Source organism: Meriones unguiculatus, assembly GCF_030254825.1.
Source record: "Meriones unguiculatus strain TT.TT164.6M chromosome 13 unlocalized genomic scaffold, Bangor_MerUng_6.1 Chr13_unordered_Scaffold_55, whole genome shotgun sequence".
In the NCBI taxonomy this organism is placed as follows: domain Eukaryota; kingdom Metazoa; phylum Chordata; class Mammalia; order Rodentia; family Muridae; genus Meriones; species Meriones unguiculatus.
In genome coordinates this window covers 306,554-324,360 of record NW_026843661.1, presented here as the reverse complement: position 1 = coordinate 324,360, position 17,807 = coordinate 306,554, and positions in this window count along the sequence as shown.

The window sequence follows — 17,807 nt, the reverse complement described above, 5'->3', positions numbered from 1 at the left end:
TATCAAGATGCTCAGGTGGGTATTCTGTGTACAGTGCCAGTACACAGGCTCAGACCCAGGAACTCAGTGGAGCCAAGCCTTCCCTATTTGAGTTTGGTTCACTTCCTTGTTGAAGCCACCTATGGCTAAAAAAAAGACGTTTGTGGGATTGGGAGTGTACCTCACTTGATACGAGGTGGAGCAGAAGGATCAGAAATTCAAGGTCATCTTATAGCTGTTTAGTTTAAGGCTGGGCTGGGCTACAGGGGACCCTAACCAAATAATAATAATAGTAATAACTACAATACCTTTCAACTAAGAGCATTATTTGGTGGTCATTGTTCCAAGCTAGAGCTAACCACAGGTCACCGAACTTCCTCATAGAGATAGCAAGGAGGCAACAAGGTCAAGCCCAGAAAGACTATCTGCACACAGACCCCTCTCCAACCGAGCCTTCCTCGCCAAATATGTGGAAATATGTGTTTCCACTGATGACCAGAGGTGCCCTAGCTTGTAGTGTTGGGAGCATGGGGAAGGCAAAGTCACAATGGAGCACAGCTGTTTGATCACCAGCCCACTGAGACCATCACAAGCAAACAAAATCACAAAAGTACAACAAAGGAAAAAAAATGTACTGGGTATAATGCGCTCGAAGAGAATGGAAGAAAAAATACCAAAAACTCAGAACAGTGGCCTGTCTCTCTATGGGCCCTCTATCCTATTCCATTAGTGGTGACCTACCCCCAAATCAGGCTCCATCCAACTACACCCGAGTTTGGAATGATGACCTGCATTCAGCCAGACCAGAGAATGGAGCAGCAACATATTTGTTGATCTCTGTCTACCAGACCAGAGCCCAAAGCACCAGCCAAACTCTGCCAGACCAGAGACCACAGCAGCAGCAAATTTCTGCCAGATCAGAGGCCAGAGCAGGGGACACACTCTGCCAGACCCGAGGCCAGAGTAGTGGATAAGATCTGCCAGACCAGAGACCAGAGAACATTGGCAGAGGTGCCAATCCTGAGCTCCACATACTGTATCAATCCCTTGCCACATTCTTGCCACTCTCACTGGAGACTGTGAAGCATGGCTCAAGCCTCCTGAAATGGGAAAAAAATCAGGTCTAGGGGGATAGAAGGATTTTGTCCCATGTCCTCAGTCAGTCCCAGAGACAAAAAATGACAGTGAGAGTCAAAACAGTTAAACAAGACACAGACTAGATCCCATTGCTTGTGCAGCAGAAAAATACACAGAGCCAGACAGCAGATCCCACCACTCCTGCAGTGGAAAAGGAAAGTAGGATATCAGTGAATCTCTGCTGCAGGAGCTACCTGCATTATCCTTGTCCAAAGATCCAGAGATCAAAGAAAACTCGGTGCTCAACTCCCTTTACAGATGTGCCCTTTTGGGGGGGGATCTGGAAAGTCTTCCAGACCCCCTGTGGCCCACAGCTGTCCAGAGCATCAGCTCTAACCTTTCTGACGACACATATTACACATTTTGCCTTGAGTCCCAAAAAAACAAACTAGAGAAACACCGAGAAAGACACAGACAGATACAGACAGAGTGCTCATTTACTGGCTGTTGTTCAGCTCCATGTGCCTGGGGTGCTTGGGAGACTTGGGGATCCAATATAAGAACCCATATGTTATGGCCAGATCTTAGGGTGACCAAAGATCATCAGGAGCCAGACCACATATGCAAGAGCAAAGAGTTTTATTTGGGCTTATGCTGGGTCTCTCCATTTTTACAAACACAGTGGATCAGAGAGAGCCCTGAGCAGGTGCATGGCAGGGTTTTGATTGGGGTTTTAGGAAGGACCAGGAAGTTCTGGTTTAATAGTTACAGGATTGGTTGACATTCAGCAAGGGCAAGCTTTTTACAAAGTGATTGGCTAGCTAACATAACTAACATTGAGGGAGCTATCTCTATGCCTCAGGAATGTTGGGTATTTTCTTTGTCACTGAAGGTTCTACTACAAAGTTGGTAGACTGCTCAGCACAAATGCCCCACTTTGAGATAAGATACCTTCCCATTCTTGTTATCCTCAGGCTGTTCCTTGGGTAAGGAATCTTACGACCTTGTATTTGGAATTGGTTACCCATGGTCCAATTCCTGGTGGCTTTATAATAGAGTCACAATTCTGGTGAAATTTAAGTGCCCTTTTTTAGGCCTAGTTCCTGGTGACCTTTGAAGATGTCTCTCCATTCTAAAAGATCCATTTGGATTTTGTGGGGGTTATAAATTATATGTCCTGTGTCAGAGAGCACTCAAATATTAAGCTGTGATATAGAAGAGTAGAACTGATGATGTAAAGGATTTACTATCGCTGAGAAACTAGTGGTACCAGTTAGAATTTAGCTGAGGGAAGACTGCCTGTAAAACACTCCACAGATACGCAGTATGCTAACCAGACCTGTTAGAGATTAGGATCCCGGGATATACATGTTTGCTCACCAGGATTGTGTAGAAATGTGTCAGGGTTATGTCTTTTTAATTTGTAAATTCCCAATGTGTATTTATTAATTCATGAATGCAAATGAAAGCAGACAAGATTGGTGGGTGTACAATTTGGGTCAGGTATCTTGCTCCAGTAAATATTGAATTTCAAATTAAGGGACTGTCCTATGCCCATATGTACAATCCTCATTGACACAGTTCTGTCAGTTCAAATTTGAGACACAGGCTATGGGCTTAAGCTGTGTCTGTCAGGTTACAGGTCTCAGCAGCTAATATTGTACACAGGGATAACATCAAACAGTATCTTATTAATGGCTTTCCCTCTACAAGAGAATGGCCTGTGTTTTTCAAAGTCAGTATGCTATGTGTTTTTTTTTCAACTCTGAGTTTAAGAGCACTGGCTGCTCTTCCAGAGGTCAGGAGTTCAATTCCCACCAACCACATGGTGGCTTACAACATCTATAATGAGATATGGTGCTCTTTTCTGGCATGCAAGTGTAGATGCATGCAGAACACTGTATCCACAATAAATAAATATATGAATAAATAAATAAATAAATAAATAAATAAGTCAGTTGTTGGTATTATTAAATTTTATTTTGTTGATGCATTACTGCTCTAGTCTCTTATTAGATAATATTCTTTGATAATCCAGTCATTAAGAATTTCATTCCTTTTCCCCTAGTGCTTTGATATTTGTTTTTGTTAAAGCAATGTCTCCTGTAGATCAGCCTTTCACATGCTATGTAGTTTACACTTTATTGGAACACTGAATGCTGCCCCTACTGCCTAGTGCCTAGAACATAGTCCTGCAGCTCTTTTTAGGTGGGCCCTGACTAGTGAGTGTGAAGTAAAATAGAACAGTGAATTAATGTCCCCTGAAGACCCTAAATTTTTAGAGGTGGGCAATTACAAATAAAGAGGGACCTGTGTAAGAATTGAGTTCACTAACCTACTTTGAAGCTGGTGTAGTCACAACACAGAAAGGGAGGGGGAGAAGGGAAGATGGTAATGAGTCATGTAATCAATTTTAGATGGTCAATAAAAGTGAAAACTGTACATTTGGGGGGAGTCATACACAAAGGGAATCAAGAATATGGATTAGTTGCTGAGCTTGTTTCTGGGAAGCAAATTTCTATAGTTGCATGAGTTCAAACAAAACAGAAGTTCTGGATAAACTGCTGTGGTAGTGACTAGCAGGGATGTTTCCCCTCCCCACATTTGAAAATGCACAACCTGAGAAAAGAAGTTGTGAGTAATACTTGGTGTTCTCTAATACATATTCAAAGTCTCTGAAGAATATTGGACCATAAGGCCATTTTCAACTTTTAAAAATAATTTTAAGGTTATAATGAAATCATTTCAACCTTTTCATTCCTCTCTGCTCTTACGTCTCAAATGCTGGGATGAATCTTTAAGGAGGCTACTTAACAATCAAAGCAGACCTGGCTGTCAGGTTCTCCCAGCATCCCTCAATCTTTTCCTGTTACAAGGTATGGGTGTCATACACAGATCTCTACCTCAGAAGTTGAGCTGCCCTCCTCCCAGCTCTCATTCTTTATGTATTCCAACCATTTTGGTTACCTGGTCTTTTTCATTTATCATTTACCTTCCCACCCTTTTCATCTGGCTCTCTTCTCCTCTCACATGGCTCAAGTTCATGTCAATCCTAGACTGTCCCAGATGTTCCTGTGTCTGACTATGTTCTCTCATATATCTATAATAAACTTTCTATTCCAACATTCCTAGGTACAGCCATATCCTTTTTGTTTTATTTCTCATTTTCATTGAGCTCTCATTACCTACTCCTTTCTTTCAAATTCATGGCCATTTGTTTCTTTAATGGTTGTTACTATTTGGCTTTGACTAAAGTTTGGCTGAAGGACTTCCCAAATATGAGGTAGAGATGACTGCGTTGGACACTGATCATGTAATGGAATGTGCAACATAAATGACCTGTATCTTGGAAGATGAGCAGGTGCCCTGGGAAAGTAGAAGATTGTATTTTAAAACATTTCCAAGATAAGGATGTTGCAGGATATTTGATCCCAGTGTGATCCCATAGATTGTGAACAGTAAAAACCTGTGCTTTGTTTGGTATGGTTGAGCCCTAACACAAACCTTAATTCCAACAACTTTCTGTTTATTCTAAAGAGGTGATTATGGTATGGTTCCGTCAGCCCTGGAACATACCTTTAATTCAAAAGCTCTCTGTGCACAGGATTTAATAATGTTAACCCTAGATCAAGAGGCAAAGCAAGAAGCCAGCTGACAGGGATTAAAGAGTAAGTGGAACTTTCAGCTGAAATGTATTTAAGAAAGAGTGTAAAAGTGGAAGGAGTTTTAACATAGTAGATTTTGGGCTTTTTGAGCTTTGAGCTAGAAAGCCTTTGGCCTTGGGTTCCTTTGGCCTATCTCCCCTGATCTGTCATCTGAACTGGTGAGCTTTTGGGGCTTTTTACTCTTGGAGTTGAGGTGAGTAGGATGGTCAGATGGGTGCTTTCTCTGCCTCTCTTCACTGGAAGGTTTTAAAATAGAATAATTGGAATTTTCATTCTTTTATAACAACATTAGCATTCTGTGTGCCCATAGGGGTTAGGGCAAAGCTAGAATGCCTCTGCTATCAGCATCATTTGATCTTTGATCCACTGGTAGAGGAGCTACTACTGTCCTAAGACTCAGCTGTATTGTTCAAGCTAATGAGGGATTCTGGGTAGGCCTAGCAGTCAGGAGCAATAGTGAGAGGTAATTTATGGGTTTGTTTTGGGATTTTCCTCTGATATAGCTCTAAAGAGCTGTGAGTGAGACCAGAGGCCATGTCATGCTGAGTGTGGGGCCATTGTCCCCAGGCCAGGAATAGCAGGCTCCTGAGCTATCACAGCCTGATCTGCTTTGAATGAGATGGACTGTGGTTCAGGCTGTGGTTCTGTTGGTCTCCATGTGGTGATCTTGACAGAGACCCTTGGCCTCTGACCCTTCCTGAGTGTTGATTGTCCAGAGAAGTGAGGACTTTGCCGCCTGGGCAGTAGAAAATTGTGGTGCTTATAATATCACTATCTAGTGTACACACGCAAGCATAAGTTTTGCAGTGGACAGATTGGAAAACTGAAGGTCTCATTTCTAGAAATGATTAATGTTGTATTCCACATAGAGATTTGCATAACAAATTTTACAACTCATTTTGAACCTGGAAGAAAAGAGGGGTGGTGGTCATCTTTCAGCAATACTTGATTACATTTTTTTAACCTTTCAACTACCACCAGTCACAATGGCATGATTTAGGGAAATTCAATTCCAGGGTACAAAAGGAATTTCTGAGATGCAGAATTTTGTCAGGTGTGCCTGGTTTTAAATAAGAGGATAGGAAAGATTCCACATATTGTGACATAAATCATGCAGAAGGAAACAGAAACTAAATTATTCTCCATCATTTTTTGTGTGTGAGTGTCTGCAAGGGCTGGGCTGTGCCTGAACCCACAAGGGGACATGAGGGACTGCAAGCCATAGCCCAGCTTATGATCACCTCCATTTTTTAAGAGACTTCTAAAGCAAAAGGACTCTCTGTAAAGGAGGTTAGTAGTAGCTGGAGGGTCAGGAAAATATAACTGTTTAGGTGTCACTTTGAGTTTGTCTTGTAGCAGTTGTGAAATCTGTGTTTATTTAATTTGTATTAATTAGAAAATCAAAGGTATCTCTGGTTCCATGCCAATTTTTCATGCTAGGAGTTACTTATGTCTTTTCATGTTAGCTTGGCTATATTTTAGGCTTATTTTTTGGGCTTTTTTTTTCTCACCCCCTTATTCTTTCACAAACACTGTACACATTCTTGATTATTGAAGTTTGTAGTAAGTACAAAAGTCACATCATGCCAGAAGATTATGAGATTCATGGCAATGGAATCATCCCTTATTTTTCTGTTTTCCTCTGTTTCTTACCAGGTGGCTTTTCTGATATGAGATAGAGATTTTGGATTGTTCTTTAGCAATCACATAAAGACAATTTGCACTTATATCTGTAGAAGACAGAAGAGATAACATGAAGGTGAGTGATACCAGTTGGCCAGTTTACTCCTTCTCTTTTCACATTTTTTTTGGTGATCTGTCATTTTCTTCAGAAGTTTCATGTGTCCAGTGGTCTCCATATTCTTTAGTTGGATGATTTTATTCTCCTGAAAAGATTAAATCAAAACCCTGCCCCATCCCTAATTCTGGGGTGAGGGTTGTAGCTTTTTAGGCATGTTATATCTTTTATAGAGCAAAATGTTTTTTTTCGAAATAGAAAAAGTATAATATCTCAATTAAAGTTAAAAAAATCTTTGAAAGTTTCCAAATATACCTTAAAGTGTATTTATTTCTAGATAATAAAGGATATTCACTTTGATTTTCAGCCTGCCTTTTACAAGCAGCTTTTAAATAAAGTCAGTGTAAATCCTGTGTGCCTGCCTCTGCCTCCCAGGTGGTATGAAAAGGCACGTGCCTCCCAAATGCTGGGATTAAGGCTATGAACCACCAACACCCTGTCATTGTAACTCCTGAATTTAGAAAACAACTAATTAATATAGAACTGCTTGTCTCTTCTGGGATTAAATGCATGGTCTATCACCATGCTGCTCAGATATGTTATAGTCACTCCAAATTATTCCAACTCAAAAAATTTATACCTTAGAATTTACTTAAAACTTTTTAAAGCTCTTAACTGTTTTTAATATGAAACAACAAAAGTATCTTTTTTATTTAAGAAAAAAAACTTCAGTCTTTATTAAGTTAGTTTGGAGTGAATGACCACACTGTCTGATGAAAAGTTACCTCTGCTTATTCAGGAGATCTCCACTATTAAAATCTAATCATTATCAATTTTGTTAGGATCCTCCTTTCTTTTCCTGTGGTAACATTTGGTTTTACCAGTGAAGACATAGTTCAGTAATTTCTCACTGTCTACTCCTTTTAGTTTTGTTTACTTCATTTTTTTTTTCTAGAGTATTTAGGTGTGCTGTTAAGTTGCTACTAAGAGATCTTTCTGATTATTTTTTCTGAATGTACTTAGTGGTATGAACTGTCTTCTGGTCAACAATTCCGTTGTGTACTATGACTTTTGATATCTTATGTATTCATTTCATCGACTATTAGAAAGTCTTTAATTTCTTTATTTCAGTTTTGATCCAATTTTTATTTAATAGAGTGTTGTTCAATTTTTATGAGTTTGTAAGCTTTCTATTGTTTTTGTTATTGGTGATGTGCTGCTTTAAACCTTAGTGGTCTGATAGGATGCAGGAGGTTATTGAAAGTTTCTTATATCTTTTGAGACTTCCACAGTTCAAGTATATCATCAATTATGGAGAAAAATATATGTGTTGCTGAGAAGAGAGAACAATCTTTTTGTTTGGGTGGATGTTCTGTAAACATCATTTGGGTAGTGTTTTGATGTCAGTTATCTGGACCATTTCTCTGTTCAGTTTGGTCAGGAGGACCTGTCCATTGGTGAGAGTGATATATTGAAGTCTTCTCCTATCGGTTTATGAGGGCCAGGATGTGATGCCAGCTGCAGAAGTGTTTCTTTTATAACTTGGGTGCTCTTAGGTTAGGGGCATTGATGTTAAGTATTGAAATGTTATATTGCTGGATGTTTTTTTAATATGTCATGTCTTTTGCCATCTTTTGATTAGTTGATTTTGAAGTCTGTTTTGTTAGATATTAAAATTTCTTTACAAGCTTGATATTCTAATTCATTTATTTGGAATATCTTTTCCAACCCTTTACCTTGAGATAATGTCTATCTTGATGTGAAGCTGTGTTTGATGTATTTAGAAGAAGGGTGGATTTTGTTTTATCATCCATTTTTGTGAGCCTGTGTCTTTTTATTGGTGAATTTGGGTCAATGGTATTAAGAGATATCAACAAACAGTGATTGTAAATCCTGGTATTTTGGTGGTGGTGGTGGTGGTGGTGGTTTTAGCACCCTGTGTTGGGCTATATTTATAGATACATATTGTTTAAATTTGACCTTATCATGAAACATCTTATTTTTCTTCATTTGCTGATTGAAACTTTCTGGGCATGGTTAGTAATTTGTCTTGGCTTCTGTAGTTTTTTAGAGTCAGAAGCACTCTGTCTAAGCTGTTCAACTTCTAGCATTTTTACTGAGAATACAGGATTAATTCCAATAGATCTGCCTCTTTTTTTTTGGTTGGTTTTTGTGGGTTATTTTTTGTTTTGTTTTGTTCGGTTTGGTTTGTCTGGTTGGTTAGTTTGGTTTGTTTTTGTTTTTGTTTTCAGTTGCAGCTTTTTATATTCTTTCTTTGTTCTGCATGTTTTGTATTTTGATTATTCTGTGCTAAGAGGACTTTCTTTTCTGGTCCAGTCTCTTTGGTGATTTTATGCTTCTTGTGCCTTCATAGACATCTTCTTTAGGTTAAGAAATTTTTCTTGTATGATTTTGTTGAAAATATCTTCTGGAACTTTGATCTCATCCTTCTTCTTCTAATCTGATTATTAGTATGTTTTGTGTTATCATAATGTCCCAGAGTTCCTGGATGTTTCCTGAAAGTTTGTATGTAGACCAGGCTGGTTTTGAACTTAACAGCTCTAACTCAAGTCAAGTGTTGGGCTTAAATCTAGGCCAACATGCCTGGCATCAACATCACCATCATTGGCTGCTGAGCATGGAATATAGAGTTTTAGGTATTTATTTTCTTTTGTTTTGTATATGTAAGCATAGGTTATTGTGTTGATCTTCATCAACATCTTGCATTTGAAATTTGGCAGGGAGTATATTTAATTTCTTAGGATGCCCTTTATTTATGACACTAACACTATCTGAGCTTTCCAAGTCATTGAATTGTAGGTGTGTGACGCTCTTCTTACCAGTTGTATTTGTTTTATTTTAATTTTGTTTGTTTTATTCACATTTAATTTATTTTTAATTTAAATTGTTTTTTTTTTATTTATTCTCTGACATGAACTTGAGTCTTTGATCACCTCCTCCTGGGTGGTGCAACCTTGCAAGGCCACAGAGGATGACCTTGATGAGGTCTGATGAGACCTGATAATCTAGAAGGGAAGGAATCCCTCCCCAATTAGGAGACTAGAGAAAGGGCATAGGAGCAGAAGAAGGAGGGTGGGTGGGACTGGCAGGAGATGAGGGAGGGGGCTATGGCAAGGATACAAAGTGAACACATTGTAATAAATAACTTAATTAAATTAAAAATATAATTTATCCACTTAACATCCCAATTGTAATCTTCTCCCTTGACTCTTCCTTGTCTCACCCTCCATTTTTTTCCTCCTTATCCCATTTCCTATATCTCAGATACAGGGAACCCTCCTCTCCTACCATCTGAAACCAGCCTATCAAGTCTCACTAGGACTTCCTGCATCCTCTTCCTCTGTGGCATAGCAATGCCCCTCCACCACGGGGAAATGATCAAATAGCACACAACAGAGTCCATGTCAAAGCCAGCACCTTCTCCCCTTACTATGGATCAAACATGGAGACTGAGCTGCCTATCAGCTACATCTGAGCAGGGGTCTGTTTCCTCTTCATGAATGGTCTTTGGTGGGTCCATCAATCTCTGCAAGTCCCCATGGGCCCAGATTTGTTGTCCTTGTTGGTCTTCTTATGGAGGTCCTGCCAGCTCTGGGTCTTTCTACATTCTATCCTCTCACTCTTTCCTATGATTCCCTGTGCTCTACCCAAAGTTTGGCTGTGAATCTTAGCATCTGTTTCGAACCCCTGCTGGGCGTCTTTTGGAGGATATGTATGTTAGGCTCTCATCCTCTTCCCTCTCCTCAGTCACTTCTGGTGTCGATTTTATATGCACTTTTGCATAAGAATTAAGCATCCTCCATAGGGTCCTCCTTTTTATTTAGCTCCTTTAGGTCTATAAATTGTAGTATGTTTATCCTATATTATGACCATTATCCATTTACAAATGAGTATATACCATGCATGTCTTTCTGGTTTTGGAATAACTCACTTAGGATGATCATTTCTAGTTCCATCTACTTGCCTGAAAATTTTATAGTTTCCTTTTTTTTTTTAATACCCGAGGTGCATTCCATTGTGTAAATGTACCACAATTTCTGTAAAACAATGGTTTGGTTGAGAGACATATAGTTTGTTTCCCTATTATGGCTATTATGAATATAGATGTTATGAACACAGTTGAGCAAATATCTTTGTTGAATGGTGGAGCATCTTTTTGATATATGCCCAGAAATGGTATAGCTGGGTCTTGAAGTAACACTATTTCTAATTGTCTGAGAAAGTATCAGATTGATTTCTAAAGCGGTTGTATAAGTTTTCACTCCCACAGCAATGGAGGAGTGTTCCTTTCTTCACATTCTCACTAACTTGCTGTCACTTCAGGTTTTGACCTTAGCCATGATGGGTTTAAGATGGAATGTCATTTGCATTTCCATGATGACTACAGATATTGAGCATTTAATGTCCACCATTTGATATTCCTCTGTGGAGAAATCTTTGTATAGTTCTGTACCCCAGTTTTAAATTGGATTATTTGGATTATTGGAGTTTAATTTCTTCAGCTCTTTATATATATTGTTTTTTAGCTCTTTCAGTTGTATGAAGGGTTGGTGAAGATCTTTTGTCAGTCGGTAGGCGGTCATTTTGTTCTATTGACAGAGTTCTTTGCTTCATAGAAGCTTTTTGTTTCATGAGATCCTATTCATTAATTCTTGATCTTAGAGCCAGTGTTCTTGGTGTTCTGTTGAGGAAGTTACCTTCTATGCGAATGAGATCGAGGATCTTTCCCACTTTTTTTTCTAACAGATTTAGTGTATCTGGTTTTATGTTGAGGTCTTTGAACAACTTGGACTGCAGTTTAGTGCAGGGTGATAAATATGGATCTATTTTCATTTTTCAACATGTAAACTTCAGGTTAGACCAGCACTGTTTGTTGAAGATGCTGTCCTTTTTCCATTGCATGGTTTTGGCTTCTTTGTCAAAAATCAAGTGGCCATAGGTGTGTGGGTTTATTTATGTGTCTTCACTTCAATTCCATTGATCCACTAATTGTTTTTATTATAGTACCATGCAGTTTTTATTACTATTGATTTATAATAGAGCTTGAGATGAAGAATGGTGATACCTCCTGAAGATCTCCTATTGTACAGGATTGTTTTAGCTATTCTGGCTTTTTTATTTTTCCATATGAAGCTGAGAATTGTTCTTTCAAGTTCTTTAATGAATTGTGTTGATATTTTGATGGGAATATCATTGAATCTGTAGATTGTTTTGTTACGATGGCAATTTTTACTATGTTGGTCCTACTGATCCATGAGCACGAGAGATATTTCTATCTTCTGGTTTCTTTTTCAATTTCTTTCTTCAGAGGCTTGAAGTTTTTGGTTTTGTTGTTGTTGGTGTTCATATAGGCTTTTTACTGGCTTGTTGAGGATAACACCAAAATACATTTTTTTTTTACTGCCTATTGTGAAGGGTGTTATTTTCCTATTTTTTTTCAGTCCATTTGTCTTTGGCATCCAGGAGTGTATTTTTTTGAGGTTCCCTACAGTAGAATTTTGGGGGTCATTTTTGTATACTGTCATATCATCTGTGAATAGAGATACTTTGACTTCTTCCTTATCACTTTGTATCCCCTTAATCTCCTTTAGTTGTCTTATTGCCCTAGATAGGACTTTGAGTACTGTATTGAAGAGATTTGGAGAGAGTGTGTAGCCTTGTCTTTTCCCCAAGTCCAGTGGAATTGACTTAACAATCTTTTCATTTAGTTTGATGTTAGCTATATACTATTCTGTATATATTCTGTATATTTTCTGTATACTATCTTTACTCTTTTTAGATATGTGCCTTTGTCCCTGGTCTCTCCAAGACTTTAAACAAGAATAACTGTTGGATATTGTCAAATGCTTTTTCAGCATCTAACAAAATGGCTTTTTTCAATTTGTTTATACAGTGGATTACATTGATGGATTCCATATACTTAACCACCCTCGCATGCCTGGGATGAAGCCTACTTGGTCATGGTGGATGATACCTTTGATATGTTCTTGGATTTGGTTTGCAAGTATTTTATTGAGTATCTTTACATCATTGTTCATAAAAGAGATTGGTCTGAAGTTCTCTTTCTTTTTGGGGATCTTTGAGGATTTATCAAGTTGACTGTGGTCTCACCAAAGGAATTTGGTCATGTTGCATCCATTTCTATTTTATGAAATAATTTGGAGAATATCAGTATTCACTCTTCTTTGAAGGTCTTGTAGAATTCTGCTCTGAAATCATCTGGCCCTTGGCTTTTTTTTTGGTTGGGAGTATTTTGATGGATGCCTCTATTGCCTTATTTACTATAAGACTATTTAATATCTTTACCTGATGTTGATTCAACTTTGCTAAGTGGATTTTAAATAGAATTGTATATTTCATTTAGATTTTCAAATTTTGGGGCATATAGGCTTTTGACATAAAAGGTAATGGTTCTTTGGATTTTCTCAGTGTCTATTATATCTTTTTCTTTCAGACTTTGTTGGTTTGGATAGTATCTTTCTACCATTTACTTAGTTTGGCTAAGAATTTGTCTGTGTTTTTTATTTTCTCAAAGAACTAGCTCTTGGTTTCGTTGATTCTTTGAATTATTATCTTTGTTTCTAATTTATTGATATCAGCCCTGAGTTTGTTTTTTCCTAGTGGTCTACTCTTGCTGGGTGTGTCTGCTTCTTTTTTCCTAGGTCTTTCAGGTATACCATTAAGTTGCTTGTATGAGATGTCTCCAATAGCTTATGATGGCCTTTGTTGCTATTCAAACTCCTCTTAGGACTGCTTTCATTGCATCGCATATGAAGTTGAGAACTCTTCTATCAAGGTCTGTAAAGTATTCTGTTGGTATTTTGATGGAAATTGCATTGAATCTGTAGATTGTTTTTGGTAAGATGTCCATTTTTACTATGTTAACTCTGCCAAGCCATGAGTATCAGATAGTTCCATATTCTGATATCTTCTTCTAATCTTTCTTCAGAGACTTGAAGTTTTTTCATACAAGTCTTTGACTTAATTGATTATGGTCACACCAAAGTACTTTATGTCCTTTGAGGCTATTGCGAAGGGTGTTGTTTCCCTAATTTCTTTCTCAGCCCTTTTATCTTTTGTGTACAGGAGGGCTAAATTTTTTATGAATTAATTTTGTATCCAGCCACTTTACTGATGCTGTTTATCATCTGTAGAAGTTCCCTAGTAGAAGTTTTGGAGTTATTCAGGTATACTATCATATCATCTGCAAATATTGATACTTTGACTTCTCCCTTTCCAATTTGTATTCTTTTGATCTCCTTTAATTGTCTTATTGCTCTAGTAAGGACTTCAAGAACTATGTTGAAGAGATATGGAGAGAGTGGACAGCCTTGCCTTGTCCCTGAGTTCAGTGGGACTGCTTTAATTTTCTCTCCATTTAGCTTGATGTTGGCTATAGGCTTGTTGTATATTGCCTTTACTATGTTTAGGTATGTGCCCTTTATCCCTGATCTCTCCAATACTTTAAACATGAATGGATGCTGGATTTTTTCAAATGCTTTTTCAGCAACTAAGGAGATTATCATGTGTTTATTTTTCTTTCAATTTGTTAATATGGTGGATCATATCAATGGATTTTTGTATATTGAACCACCCCTGCATACCTGCCATGAAGCCTGCTTGGTTGTAGTGGATGATATCTTTGATGTGTTCTTTTATTGGGTTTGCAAAGTATTTTGTTGAGTATTTTTGCATCAATGTTCATAAGGGAAATTGGCCTGAAATTGTTTTTTATGCTGCGGTATCCAGGGCTGCTTGCTCCTGGATAACTGGGTTCTGGAGATGCCATTTTGCTCTGTCTTTTGTTGGTTGAGCTTTTATGCTGGCCTCTATCCATTTGGCTATCTTAGGTGTTGGGTGTTAGTTTCTGGTGGTTCCTAGAATCCTGTGCTGGGGAGAAGGAGAATCCCTTTGGCAGGAAGAAAATTTTTTCAAAGGAGGCTTCCTTAGCTTTTGGGGTACGGTCACTGAATGACAGGTGTTTTTCAGGAATTGTCACAGCTCACCTTAGGCATACAGACGTTAGTGGAAATTTTCCATGTTAGTCAAGGGGGCTCTCTTCTCACCCAGAGAAATCCTGGAGACAGCTGCCCTGATGCTGGGGTTCTTGCTGTAAATTTAGTGAGCTGAAGCTGTAATCTGGGTACCCCATGGTTTGGTCAGTTTAGTTAGGGATAACTGGTTGTCCCTTGGAGCAGTATCTGGGGGTTGTTCTCAGGGAACCCAGGCTTCTGTAGGTCTGATTTTGGAGCTCTGTGCCCCAGTACCCAGGTGGTAATCAGTGGCAGGTGAGCACCACTCTCATGTGTACAGCAGGAGGCTAGAGTCTGGAGCCTGTAGATAACCAGAAACTTTTCTGGAGCTAGGTGTCCTAAAGTAGGGCCAGATATTTCCCCCACCTTTGCGTTTTCTCCCAACAGAAAGATCCAGTCTGTACTGTTGGGGGGTGTAGAGTGCATAGGCACTTGCTTGCGAATGGTGGCTCCAAGCTGGTGACTGGACAGGAACCTGGAAAATTTTTCCGATAATATTCCCATATGTGGTCGTGGTAGTGGTGGTGGTAGTGGTGGTGGGAGGGTCAGCTGAGTGCTCTAAGCTGGGACCTGCTGTTTCCCTCCCTGTGGGGTTTTCTTTCTACAGGGAAACCCATCCTTTAGTTCCCTGGGGCACACAGTTCTGTCTGTGATGGAGAGTTGGTTACGTGGGTCTGGCGGCTGAAGTCCCACTCAGGGCTGGCTGCTGTGCACCTGCAAGTCTACAGGACCTTTTCCATGGATAGACTGGATGACATTCAGTCAGTCCCACTTGCTTCCTTCCCTGTGGGTTTTTCTTGAGAGTGGGACTCCCAGTCTCTTGTGCTCTGGGGCACACAGTTCAGCCTGGGAAGGTGATCAGGACACACTTCTTGGGTCTATTTTCTTGAAAACTTTATTCCTGCCAAAACAGCCCAGGAAATTTTCCAGGGATTAGCTGGGTGCTCTGAGGTTGAACCCAATTGTTTTTCTCATCATTGGGTTTCTTATCACCTGGTAAACACAGTCAATGTTGTTTAGGGACCAACTGTTCCAACTATTTGTCACTGTGCAGTCTCTGTTACCCCACTGATCAGTATGCAATCAGCCCTACCATCTGGAATCTGTTTTTAATTTTTACTGAATATGAGTATTTTGATTGAAGTCATGAATATGAACCTCTTGTGTGCCTGATCGTCACAGTAGTCCAAAGATGTGTTCAGAACTTATGAACTTATAGCAATTGATAATAGTGGGTCCCAGTTAAACACTGACATTTCAGACCAATTATTTGCAAGAGCAGCAAGAGCTCCTCACTGCTGAGCCATCTCTCCTGCCTTATGTTGCTTACATATATCATCCTTTACATTGCTAATATTTTCATCTTTCTATTTTTAGCTATTTAAACATGCATTCCTTTTAGTAAGATCTTATTAAAGTTACAGTTTAAGCTAGGGCATTGTAGATTTCTGAAAATTGAATACACAACTGGAGTGAATGTATAATTCCTTGTAGAAGCTTCAGTAAACACCTCTCAGTTCTTTCCATGTTTTATGTTTGTTTTATTGATTTAAAGGGGTGACTCTGTCTTACTATATAGGTCTGGCTGTCCTAGAACTCTTTGTATAGATCATGCTGGCATCCAATTAAATAATATATACCTGTGTCTGCCTCCTGAGTGATGGAATTAAAGGCATGACAGAATATACCCAGCTTGTCCATCATTTTTTTTGTAGTTAGTAACTGTTCATATTTCTCTGATGTGTACTTAGTACTGTTCATCTGTTAATTTCTCTCTGTGTGTCTCTGTCTCTCTCTTTCTATTTTGCTCTCTTCTCTCTGTTTGTCTTTGTCCACATTAATTGCCATGAGTATTCCAAACCTCTATCCTATTCAGATATGGCACAGTTAAACTTTTTTATTCCGTTTTATTCTAAAATGACTTAGTGATAACATTCACACTTATTTTTTAATAGAAAAGTTTTAATCTTTATTTTAAACTATAGCCTATACATGATTTAAAAAGGAAAATATACAAAACAATGATCAAAGAATAATCATGTGTTCTATGCCTTTTCTTTTGTCTGGGAACTCAGAAATATGATGTTATCAGCTATGATTATTGTTGCTTGCCACTCACATTATTTTTATCCATCTATTCACTGTAGTACAATTTCCCCTCCACAAATATATGAGCCCCCATTTTCATATACTGGTATGCCACATCTCTGATCCCTGGTCAAAACATGATATCCAGTGCCATGTTGTCTTTTGACTGACACCACCCATCTGTTCACTGTCACCTGATAGCCACATCTCATTTGTTGCTAGATAAAATATGATGACTGTGTTTTTTCCTTCTACCTGTCTCATGACAGGGTCCTGACCTACTTGCTCAAGTAACTAAAGATGATTCATACATTACTCAAGAACCCAACTAATGTCTAATTCATATTCATGCCTTACAAACTAATGAAACACCTTTAACAAAGGTTTCCAAAGCATGCCTTTGGTTTTCCTTACAATCTAACCTTTAAGCTTTTTCTTCTCCTCTTGTTCACCTCATGCACAACACCCAACTATCTAACACTAGCACTTCTGTGTCAGAAAATAAATGGAAGCAGCACTAGAATTATATGATTCTATTGCCAATGAAGTATAAATTAATATTGTTGCTACTCTTTCTGTTGTACAAATGCATGGCATATTTTAGGATTCAGTGACCTTCAATGATGTGCATGTGAAATTCAGCCAAGAAGAGTGGGCTTTGCTGGAACCATCACAGAAACAACTCTACAATGATGTGATGCTAGAGACCTGTAAAAACCTCACTGCTATAGCTAAGACAGCAAATTTTCTTTCACTTTTAAAATAAGGAGACAAGTCTTACTTTGTTATTTATCCTTTTCTATGATTCCAATTGAGAATGAGGAGGAATGAGGTGACTAAATCAGGCATGGTTCTAAGGGTCATAGAAGATAGTGATTTAAGTTTTGCTTTAATAATAATATGATATTTCCAGTCATATATATTTTCTGGTACTCTATTTTAGGATACAATTTGGAAGACCATACCATTGAAGAACATTTTCAAAGTTCTACGAGTAATAAAAGGTAACTTTATGTGCACACTGATATAGATATGAATCTTAAGAAATTTTAATGTGTCCTGGAAGTTTGGTTTTTTTTGTTTGTTTGTTTGTTGGCTGCTTTTTATTTTCTGTTTTTGAAATAGTTTTTTTATTCTGTGTAGCTGTGGCTTGACTTAGACTTGCTTGTTAGAACAATGTGATCTCAAAATCACACAGATCTGCCT